At 35.4% G+C, this 12,500-nt stretch overlaps 1 protein-coding gene across 3 annotated transcripts in view; it reads left to right on the top strand.

Annotated features, from left to right (window-relative positions):
* The window catches only part of NRXN1 (neurexin 1), a 745,532-nt gene that overhangs the window by 264,161 nt on the left and 468,871 nt on the right, over positions 1-12,500 (top strand). The gene's annotated exons all lie outside the window — the stretch shown is intronic.

Below are 12,500 nucleotides of genomic sequence, written 5' to 3'. Positions count from 1 at the left end.
ATGCCCTTTGTCTGGTATTCCAATATCGGAACTCATCTGTCTGTTAGAATAAAAACTAAAAGGGACGTATTTGCTAAACTTGGTTGCTTCTAAAAATCTGGCAGTAGTTGAACTTGGAAACAGCTTAATGGGTCCCATCATATCAGTATCTGAATCTTTTTAGCCTTGGCCTGAAATGGATCCAAACACTGCTTTTTTTATTTGCCACTAAAACCATCATGATCTAGCTACTCTTTTACCTGAAGTTCTGTTTTGAAGTTCTTTGCTGATTGCATTTGTTTCTGTTAACAGCAAATAAGACTGTAAAAGTGTCTAGCTTAGCCTCACAATTGACAGCTTTCTGTCATTCTTTGCTGTTGGTAAGGATGGTAATAGTAATTATGGTTTCTCCATTTATATTTCCTGAGCAATTGCAATTCTTAGCTGCAGACACAAAAAATATGTATCTCAAGGTCAGTAGCAGTTGGTGACTTACCTCAAATAAACAGAGTAAACTGAGATAAGTACAAATGAATTTCAGCAGAAGAGTAGTCTTCCCTGAGACGCAGAAGAAAAATGGGAGCTGAGCAGTGCTGTGTAGCCAGACTTTGAAGAGGAAGTAAAGCTTTCTTCTGCTTTGAACAGAATAGGCAGAGTATGTGCCCTTACTAACTTCCTCACTTTAAATCCCTGGCTGTACCACAAATTGTTTGACAAAATGTATATTTAAGATTTAATAACAATTTATTGTAAGATATTTTTAGTATATTAAGTACTAAATAGTCTGGAACTTCTGTATTAAAGGGTCTGTATCAGATCTTCCTGCCGTGGTTGTGATCAATGGAGGCAACTAAACCCACCTGTAGAGAGGGAGAGGAATTTGGTGGAAGACTGTTCTGACTTTGGAACTTTCTTCATTGGGTAGTGCTCAGAAGTTTGAGTTTCTTTAGCTTCTGGGCATACCATGAACCTGCTGTTTATTAATTTTCAGTGGATCTATTCTGTAAATAAGGAGGGAGATCATAATTTTAGTCTGTAAAGTAATGCTCAAGCTTGAGAAAACAGAAGTCAAATTGCAAAACAACCTTCCACTTGCTATTTCTGACCTTCTAAGTTCGGCAGGCTTTTCAACATAATGCAACAGATTTATATAAGCAATTTGGTAAATAGTTTCACTCATCTTGAGAGGAGGTTTAAGTGCACTTGTTTTACTTAGCATTATAATGAAATAGGAGATGAATCAGGTCAAGGTGACCTGTTCTCTGGACCAGAGCAGGTTTATCATGTTGTCTTGGAGCATGGCTACAAATAATATTATGCGGCTTACTAAGAAAATATGCCATGTAGCACCTTTGGAATAAAAATCTAGCCTTCAAACTAGAACAGTACTTCTAGAGCACTTTGTGATCTTCAAAATATAGAATATTCCTTAGACTCCCAACTGGAATTTCAACTGAAAATCCCTACTTCTTTAAATACTTTACTGCTGCCCAGTAAAGAGTGATTTGTAACAAAAATGGCTAAGAAATAGTGGTGCTTTCTCCTTTTAACTGATCTCTTTTGTGTTCATGAGAACCATTTTACATGGTCATTTTGAAGCTGTTGACCTAACTTTTGTGCTAGGATAACATATCTGAGTGAGTACAGTTTTCCCAATGTTTATATATATGACAGATATGCTTTGTTTTTCATCCCATGTTTACTCAATGGATAAAATTATAAAATATTACAAAATTTCCAGTAAATTTGTAGCCCCCTTTCAAATCAATTCCTTAATTTCTTCTTTGGAGGCCTGTGGTAATCTTTAGTACAATTGTGATACTTTTAATGTATGTTAGACATTTATATAATAATGAAGATGAAAGATTTTTATAAAGTAAAATATTGGGCTTGATCCAGTGTTCATTGAAGTTTGCAGATATAATTAACATTATTACAATTATTCTCAGTATGCAACATCCAGGAGTTGCTACTGTAGCTGCTTTTTGTTTAACTGATTGAAATTCTTTTGATATCTGTAAATAATGGTTGGAGATGCTCTCTACCTTTCAAACTCAGCTGGAAGAAACATAATAAAGGTGCCTTAAATGTTACTTTCATATAGTTATTAGTGTAAATGACTTGAAGTTCATATATACGTAGAATTGAAAATGACTCCTGATCCTTGCCAAACAAGTGGCAAGTACAATACAAATATGTTAGTCATCTTGGTTGACATGAATAATCATTTTTCATTACGTGAAAGTGTTGTTTGAAAAAAATATGCCTACTGTAAATTCAGGAGCTCGTGAATATACTGAAGGAAAACTGCTGACTCTGCCATAATTTTCTGACAGTTGCGGTATATTATCATGAATGGTTACTGACAGAAAAATCACATCTTGTAATAATGCAGGGCTATAAGGAACACTATGCTTTATTTTGTCTATTCAGTTCTGAGCAGCTAGCTCGCATCAGCATGATGGACTCAGACTTTGAAGTGTGTCATACACTCTTAGATTATTCAGGAGGAATAACATGTTTATTACAAACCACTTCTAGGATTCTTAAATTGATCAGACAGGTGAATCTTTCATGCAGGTTGGTAAAGATCCCTTTTGGATCCTATGCTTAGGTGGCCATTAAAATTCATGTTCTTTAAATCATGGAATATCTGTAGTTGTTTACCATTTGCTTTATGTTGAACGTTGCCGAACTAATTTCATTATCCTCCTCATTGTAGGCTTTGTCTTTACTGGGTCAACTTCCAAAAAGTACTTAGCTTCAGCAGTTATGTTTGTTTTCAAGGGTTATAGCGTTGTCAAAGGATTACAATGAAAGCCACAGGAGCCTTAATATTAGTGCCATGTCTACTCTACCTGAAACCCACAAATGAAATGTAACAGGCTAGAGTTTGAACACTGATGCTAATGTTATTGCACTACGCTTTGTTAGCTGTTTCTGGTTTTGTCAGAAAAGCAGATGTAGAATATATTTGTCTGATAGTTGAGATAATGTTGTAGCTGGAACTTTCACAACCATCCTTTCTGACAGCAACTTTTGCTATAAAGGTGCTGATTTTGCATTTAGAAAAACTTGTGGATTTGCTTTTCTTGATTTCATGTAAACTATTTTCTTTGAGTTAAAATTGCTTGTGCTAAATTATACAATAAATTTAAATATGTAGGGCATAAAGGATTACAAAATACAATTTCAAAGAAGTTTTTAGCAGAGAGTCTTTCCTATGCAGTTGCTCAGGAATGCAAGGCAACTGAGAATGCAGAATAAAAGAATAAACTGCAACTTCATGAAGATAATGAATAATTACTGATAATAATTTCAAATAACCTGTTTGTGATTTTTGACTAATTTTTCACTACAGAAATTAGACATTAACAAAACAATTTCTCTCCTTTCCCCCAAACACTCTTTTTGCCCTGTTCTTAGTTTCTCTTAGATTTCAAACTTAGTTTAGTCATTTTCTAGGCCTGCTTTCAAAAAGTGTTCTTTGGATTTCTCCTGGCAGAGAATTTTTTCATCCTGTATGTGTTTTTAGATGTCCTGCTTTTTTCCTTTCTTTTTAAAACATATTTTGTTTTTAAATGCTTCCAAGAATAAAGTGTAATTAACATTCAAATCCCAACATGTTGTTCAACTTGTTCATTATACTTCCAAAATTCTGTCAGTTGTTGGAACAAACACACTGCTCCTTCAGGTACTTCAGACTGAGTTGCCCTAACACTTTCTCCACACTTAAATAACCTCAAATGTTTGTCGCTATATTAAAAATACTAAAGATATTCTAGATATGATTTCATTGCATATACAGAAAAAAATTCTGGGAAACCACACCTTCCTGAATCAGTGTGATGCCGAAAAGTTTGTCTAAAGTGATTTTTAGTATTGTATGCAGGGTGTCAACTGATTTCAGTAGTCATAAATAACCTGGAAGAAAATGGCACTGCAGGAACAAGGCTTGCATAGAGTGCTAACTGAATCCTTTTACTGTTATGTTTGGCCTTATGCTTGCCTATTTGATGATCAGAAAGTGATGCCCAATTAGATTCACTGTAAAGGCTGTTTTCCAGCTCAGTGCTACATACAACTAAATAAGACCCTAGTCCTGCAAACTTGCACATATTTGGTATTACTTCTAGCATAAAATATTTACAAGTTAATGTCAAAAAATCCAAAGTCAAATTTTAAATTGCTGTGTGTTAATCTAAAAAGGCTAATATTTTTAACTAGCACAATTAATGTTATAAAAAACCAACCACAACAACCCACACTCTCCTAAACAATAAAAACAGCAGCAAGTATAGACATAGTTATGTTGGGAATAAAAATGTTTATTATGTACATCACATGAATGAATTGTCTAGTACTTTACACTAAGCTACTTACTTTTGTAATAAGAGCTGGCCTAGCATATCACTTTGAAATGTATTCTTAATTGAGATACAGAGACAGAAGTTTTCTGTTAAGCAGGTCTTAATCTATTATACTCAGAACTGATAGTCACATACAGATTGAGTTAAGCTTTATCTTCCATATGCCCAAATTTGCCTCCAGATTTTTTTTCCATACGGAAGATATGTCTAGATAGCATTTGAAGATTTTTGTACGCGTATCTGAGAATGCATCATGTATGTTATGTACAAACTGGTCCTGAAGTACATGAGGTGTGAATCCGAGACAGCTTGGCCAACTGTGTGTCTGTACAGTAAATCAATGCTCAGTTGCATTGATTTCACTGCATATTCACAGGTTGTGTCAGTCCAATGGTCTCAGTGCTTCCAAGTTCAAGGCAAAAACAATCTATGATTCTACAAAAACTACCAAATGTTTTGGTTATTAACCATCAAGATCACAGTCTCCCAAACTGTGCCACTTATAACAAAGCTGTAGATGTATTACTACAAAGATTATGGTGACAGCAGTAGTGTTATGACCATTTGGGGTAATTCTATCCCTTTCTCTCCTTGCCCCGTGGAATATCTGTAACTTTACTTTCAATTCAGAACATTAGAGTAGGACTGAAATAGGTAGTCCATGTAGTAAATATAGTATAGGATATAGTAAAGAGGAGAGAGATACAGTAAATATAGAGCAGGTGGTTGATGAGTGAATTTGGAGCATGTAGTAGAAAGGTGGAATAATTCAAATTTGGGAGACTGTAACAAGAGTGTAAGAGATGTATAGCTGTAGTTGAGCTTGAAGAGGTAAGATTTGCCCTAGTGGATGAGAAAAGTAGGTTTTTGGTTTGTGGTGGTTTTTTGGTTGGTTTTTTTTTTTTTTGGAGGACTTGGGAAACTGAGGGGTTTTCCCAGGAAAATTGTTCTGCCGTCATTTCCTCTGGCAGTAATACCACCAGAAAGTGAGGCCTGAGCAGATTATATCTGAGAATCTGAAATCTGTATTTCAGTAGAGTTCAATCCTCTTTCTTGTTGTCTGTAACTAATACATAAGGCTTTTCTTCATATGTGGTTGTTAACAGATTTTTAAATAAAATGCTGTTCACTTGTTTAAACATCTTAAGAACAGTATTTTCAACCATTATTGTAAAGAATTTTCTTTAATCCTTTAATGTCTAATATTGTTGTCACTTTCATATGCAAAATATCCAATTTTTTTTGCGTTCCCCAAACTTTTTGCCTCAGTTTGCTTCAATCTGTCACCACTTGGATAATTTATGAATGATTAAGATCTATCTTGCTGTGGTTTCCTCTATAAACGAAAACACTATGTTGTTTGATAGCATGAGTGTCTTATGGAGCCTTTTCAATATATCTCTTTTTTAGATATGGTATGACCAATAAGACAGTTTTCTGATAACATAACATCATCTCTGAAATGATCACCTTGGCTGTCCCAGATCTGTTCTGTGGGAATTATTATTTTGGGTTTTTCTTAGTTAGTCCATTTAACAGAACAAACTTGCTGAAAAGCAGTATTCCAAAATATTTCAGGACTTGAATTATGCATTTCCTAGGATGAGGAACATAGCATTTTTAAATAATGATTCTGCTGTTTTTCATTGATGTTGTCAAGAGCATATGGTTTATATTTAACTATGTTGTAAATGATCTGCTAAATGCTGTTTTAATGAATTCTGAATATATACAATTTAAGCTTTTGCTTCCTCATGTTAGCTGCACTGGGGACAGTTGTACAGAAACCTATTGGGAAGTGAAAAAAGAGCTGTTTCTCTGAGGAGATTAGCACTGATTTCAGGGAAGTCTATGTTTTCCTGTGATTCATGATGACAAATATTTGAAAGGCAAGTAAAATGGAAGACTGAAGTGTTTGGCTTTGTTTCTTCAGCAGTGTAACAAGATCTCACAGTAAAAAGCATTGCCACGATATTGCCAGAATTGTCTTTTGTCTGAGATTGGAAATAAATCTAGGGTGGTGCCAATTCTACTTGCCAGAGTCACTTCACTGGCCTAGTAAAGGCACATGGGACAGACCATGAACTCCTCAGTGCAGAGACTGTCTTATTTTTTTACAGAACCCCACTATGACTTTGGCCTTCTGGCCTTACCAGAAGATAACAATGATGATGGCAAAACAAATATATTGGAGATTGGGCATTTTATTTCTGGATACAGAGAATTAGATCTAGTCTAAAAATAACAGAATTCCACTAAAACTTTGCATACATACTTAATACAGTAATTTAAACTTGGAAGGTACAAACCCCTTTATGCCTTGGAGATTTATTTTTCTGTTTTCCATGCTGGTGGACAGAGGCACAGGAGATAGACACATGCATCATTGTGAGAACTGGTGAAGAGATTATGACAATAAAATGTACACTTTCCAGTCTATTCCAAGTCCCATAAAGCTGCATGTATATTTTCATGCACAGAAATTGAGTTATCTTGTTCTAAACACTATTTCCCAAAAATCTTTGAGATGTAACTTTGAGCAAGGAAGAGAGGAGAGCTCCTCTGTGAAAGGGGAACATGCCTAGACAACCTATCCTTTTGTAAGAGGAAGAGCAATATATTTTGTAGTGGTGGTTTTGGATATCCAAATTATCTTCTTTTTAATATCTTTGTTAAAGTCAAAATATAGTTTGAGTTTCAGGAGTGATGAAATGGAGGAAAACAGTCAGGAGAGAATCAAATCCCCACTGAAAAAAGTCAGCCTAATTTAATTAGATTACTGTAGCCTTTAATTACATCTCTATATTTCTCACCCTATTACATGTTGTAAATAATCTGTAATGCTCTGAGGGTTTGAGATTTTCTAAAGCTGCCATAAAACAGCTCTCTTGCTGCGTCTTAAAGGGGTTTTAATCAATGGGTGTCATCATTAACTGAATGTTAGAAAAACCTATGTCATTACCATGACTTACTGTAAAGTTAACTAGTTAACTAAGTTTCTTAGCTAACTAAAGGTTGTGAGTAAAATCTTTGCCAAATTTTAGGTATGTGTAGGTTTACTGTAGCTATGACATGCATTGTTCCATGACTGCTGCTAGGGTCATAGGTGATACCAGCATTACATGGCATTATTAAAATGTATATGTGCAGGTTTATTAAATATTCAAATTGAAAGGAAGTCAGGAGTCACAGTTATCTTCTTTATGGAAAGATAACAGCTTATTTGGTGTTTTAGAAATTAACTTTTATGTGTATAATTTTTATTAGTTTAAAACCAGAATTTTGCATTACTTGTATTTGGTTGTATGGGAAGTTAAGTCCTGACTCAGTGAAGTGCTGAAAGCTAGAATGCTTGTGCAGACCCAAAGCCCAAATTGTCTTTTTCAAGTTGCTCATCACCACTCAGAATGCAAAGATTTTATGTAAGTTCTGTATTTGACCTTCCCCAGATCTTAAGAGGACAAAGCCTGAATCTAAATGGTGTATTATGTTGGTAAGAACAAGATATGCCAAAATAGGCAGTCAGTAGTAGAGAAATAAGTGATGTGGCTCCCATCAGATCTTTGGCTTCCCAACCTATTTTACCAGCAATTTAGGAGTGGGTAAATAGAGGACAGCCTCTATATTGCTTAGGGACATGGTTTAGTGATGGGATGGCAGTGTTAATGGTTGGACTTGATGGTCTTTTCCAACCTAAACGATTCTATGATTCTGTAGTGACCATACTAACTGGGGCTAAACTTGTGTATTTGGAACTATGTCAGGACACAGTGACTGTTGTGCCGGTGAATGTTCACATCTCTTCTTTATTTTTCTATATTACTGTAACTTGTATGTCACTACTGCGTTTAGTTATACTATATATGTATTGAAACCATCTATTCCGGATCCCTGCAGAGTGCCTCCATGCAAATTAGTGGATTTTTGTTTGATGGAAGAAACAATTTCTTGAAAGAGGAATAGAACTGCCTAAAGCTGAACAGAAATGGAGCTTTTTCAAAAACTGCAGAAAGTTCTGACTGGAACAGGACATTTTAAGAAGCTTTGTTTCTAACTAAAAAGGCTAAAATGTTGAAATAATCTAAAAATGTTGAGTAGAATACCTCAAAACAATATAGAATTCCCCATTCTTTTTGGCTAAAACTATTCATTAATGCTAGAGGTTCAACACAACTACTTCTCTTGAGGATTTTTTTTATTTTATAATAATATTTAAAGATCAGTGAAGATGTCTGTTTTCAAATAAGAATATAGTTCTTATTTTCTGTAATTTTCTAACTCTGGGGTTTTTTTTTCTAATGAGCTTTGGTGGTTTTTTAAGTTTGGTACTTTTTTTTGATTTTCATGGTTAATGACTGCCTTCCACGCTGTAAACAGTCTGTACTTCTTAAGAAAACTCATGCTTGAATTCTAATGCAAATTTGATATCATCGGCTCTCCACAGCTGTTTTAATTCTGACATCCTCCATCTGCCTCCAAAAATCACAATTTCTGCATCTGTACTGCCTTGCCTGGCATACTATTTCTTTTTTCCATTAGTTATTAATCTTCCCTTTTTTTTCTATGCAATCTTTAGCTCGCTGATTTTGTTTCTCACTTTTTCTGTTATCTTTCCACACTCAGATATTTATTTTGCATATGAAAAATATGTAGTCTCTGGAAAGATGTGATACCTAAATCACGGTATTTAGTATCTGTTGCAAGCTGACTCCTGGGAAATGCCTGGCAAACTTTTGCCTAGACATCTGTGGGCTCGGGGTCCTCTCATGAGTGACTCTGCAGAGCAGAATTGAGGGATAGCAGATTAATAAATGTTGTGTTGCTAAGACAAGCAGAGAGGCTGAGGTGTTAATGTGTAAGAAACAAGAAAAAAAAAACCAACAAAAAACAGATAAAAAGCTAAGTTTTGCCAACACTGCGATGGAGATGTATCTGTAAAAATATTTGTTCAACTACTGACTTCATTATTGAAGGTCAAGGGGATTTTTTTCATATAATATCAATACAATTTTAAGAAACTAGGTACTGGCACAGAATTTAAAGAAAAAAGATACAATTTGCAGTGAGAAGACAGACACTAAATGAAGTTTTTGAAGTTGGAAAATGTGTGTGCTTCATCTGGAGAAGCTATATGAATTAAATGTGGAAGTGGGGAGCATATATTTCTCGATTCATCCATCTCTTCCTTTTGAAAAGGTCATGTGTTTGCATTATGCCTCTTCTGCAATTTGTATGCATAGAATGATAACATGTTTTGAAATACTGTTTTGCTAAAGAAAATTCTGTATTTTAAGAGTTATTACATGGCAATTTATAAGATATTTTTTATTCATAAGCATGTTTAAAAGAAAATTACAACAGTGGGTCTTTTAAAGTAAGTTTTCTTGATTGTATGAGCATTATCTGAAAAGAGGACAACCGCTAGGAAAGTTTAGGAAAAAGTAAGGAATACTAGTGGGGAAAATACTTCCTTTTACAGTCATTATAACTATTTCTGTAAGCTGTGAAAGGCCTGTGTCCATCCTTCATTTATCAAAGTAGCTATGTATCTTTGATTTCTGCTTTCTGATAGTCTTTTAGGTACAGATGAATGTAAGTCATCCCTGTATACAACAGTGCACCAATATTGGGTGTTCTGTGGAGGCTCAGGAAGATTGAAAACTGCAGCTCCAAATTTTTATGCTCTTGTGCAGTATTATTCCCATGTTTTCAGTCTCTGCATTCATACAGAACAACAAATAGGACATGGATACAATTTGGTTTATAATAAGACTAGGTTAAAAAAAGCTACCTACTAAAGGTTTAATGTAATTCAATTAATATTTAAAAGCATCTATTTAAAATACAGCATAGGGAGGAGCAATCTATACTGATGAGAAAAAAAAAGTAGCTGTTGTAAGGAGACCAAGTAGAAATATTACACTTTGACAACCTAGAAACTTTATTAAATGCAAGCACATAAGAGCCAGTTAAGTTGTGAGATTTAACGCTTAGCTCAAAGACCGTGTGGTACTTTAGATTTATATTAACCTCGATGACCTACCCAGCCAGATTGCCTTTAATCCTTCTCCACTCCCAGCACTATGAAAATGCCTGCTGCCTCTTGCATTCATTGATGGTATTTACAGCTATGGCCTTAAACACTAACATGTTCTGTAAATTCTCTGCTTGTAGACAAAGCTATATACAAACATCTTGATTTGTGCCATTAGCTTTATAGTTTAAGTTTTATAAATTAAATTTTATACCTTGGCCTTCAAAACTTTTCCTTATGATTACAGTTTATTTTGCCTGTTTTCTCCCCAAAAACTTAATAAATTTAGCTTTTCCTACAAGGCTATTCCTGTTTACCAATAACTTCCATTTATTTAATGTCCTCTACCAGCATTGACCAAACTTGGAATAGTACTTTTTCCCTTTATCAGACCTTTGCAATCATCATAACACTGTGACTGTGGCAAAAGTGAAAGGGAATCACAGAATTCAGGTTCTAATGATCTTAGGAATGACAAATTCCAACCCACCCTCTTGCCTTTGCCACTTGTCCAGGGTACTTGGGGCCTGACACAAATGAATAAATAAAAAGCAGATTTCTGTGTATAATACAATGAATGCTTATAGAAATCTACATATTAATAAACAATATATATTTCAAACAGGGAGGAACTGAGAATCAAAGCCTGAATCAAAACTTTGAATGCAAACCACAGACTATTTTGCTGGAAGTGAAACACGGATTTTTGCATGCTAAAGTTCTATTGAAGTTGATGTTTATCATGTTTTAATTTTCTTGATTTCTGTTTCATTTCAGTAAAATAGAGAGGTGCTAATTTAGAAGAACCCTTGGGCTTCTGTTTAAAACACTGGAGTTTTACTGTTGTAGACTTACCCTAGGCTTTGCTAACTTGTACTCAAAACCAATCAAGGAGTTCAAGTACCTAAACAAAACTATGCAAGAGTTCGAGGGGGGAAGTGATTTTTATTTTTTTTTTGGTAGCAAAATTTCTAAGTAAATTATTTTATCAGGTCACACTTGTACTCTCATAGATTTCATTCATTCACTCACCACCATCAACTTATTCATCAAAACATCTAAGTGGTCTGGCCTGGATTTCTGGTGTTCAGCATGAAGCTGAGGGGGTGCTGGATGCCAAGTACTCACTACATCTCTGGGGCTCCCTTTGCTGGCAATGGCAAACTAGTCTTTGGACTGACTCTTTGTACTCATATGTATAAGTCAGTGGTTGTTACGTTGGTATGGTACTTTGCTTCAGGGTCCGTAGCTCTCAAACAATGAGCAGCAACCCTTACCTGTGTTTTGTTTGAAAGTTATGCGTGCAGTATATCTCTCCTTGTTTGGCTGGCAGGAAAATGAGTGGCACATGCGATACACTGCAGCTGTGTTGCCTTCCTCCTGTTGCTGGATTGCAGTCTTCTGCTGAGTCTGTGCCATGCTCCTGTCAGAGCACAGGCATTCTTGTCTTGAGAGAAACAGCTTTTTCTCAGTTTTGCAGCTGGGAATGGTATCCTGAGAGCGATTTCCCAGAAAGAGCGTTCGTCGTTAATTAGGCAGGATGTTCTTTTAACCCTTGTTCTGGTAGTTCTGCTGCTGCTTTCTCACATATGCATTTTCACTTTCATTGCATTCATAACATTCTCCGTCCTGTTACAAATCTATTAAAAAAATGATAATTACCTAAATACTACTGAAGTCCAGACCTTCAACCCTGAAATCTGCAAGTCAGCTGGTTTCTATCCATAGAGCTGCCTAGAGATGTTGCAAGTTGACTTAAGTTCTGTAAAGTTTTTTTCCGAGTGCTCACACAAGTATTGATGCTTAGATCTTAATTCTGACACATTTGGAGAGCTTGTCATGTACTTTGTGTACATTTGACTGAAATTAAGAACCACTGCATGCCTTCATCCTCTTGTTCAGAAAGATGTGATTCAATAGGCTTTGCAGTAAAAGCTGGCTTCGCACAGATTAGTGATAGGCACTTCTCATAAAGCAGGGCAGAAACCATCATGCTGTGGTCAGAATGTGGGAGACAGGGTTCAGTTCTTCAGAATTTTCTATTCTACCTTTTCAGATGAGTCTAGTCAGCACCAGCTTATTCTCTGTAGAGGGGACAGCCTGCCTGTCTGTCCTGC

This window comes from Egretta garzetta, unplaced genomic scaffold (assembly GCF_000687185.1).
Source record: "Egretta garzetta isolate BGI_Z169 unplaced genomic scaffold, ASM68718v1 scaffold11, whole genome shotgun sequence".
NCBI classification, from domain to species: Eukaryota; Metazoa; Chordata; class Aves; order Pelecaniformes; family Ardeidae; genus Egretta; species Egretta garzetta.
This window is presented reverse-complemented; position numbering and strand designations above follow the sequence as displayed.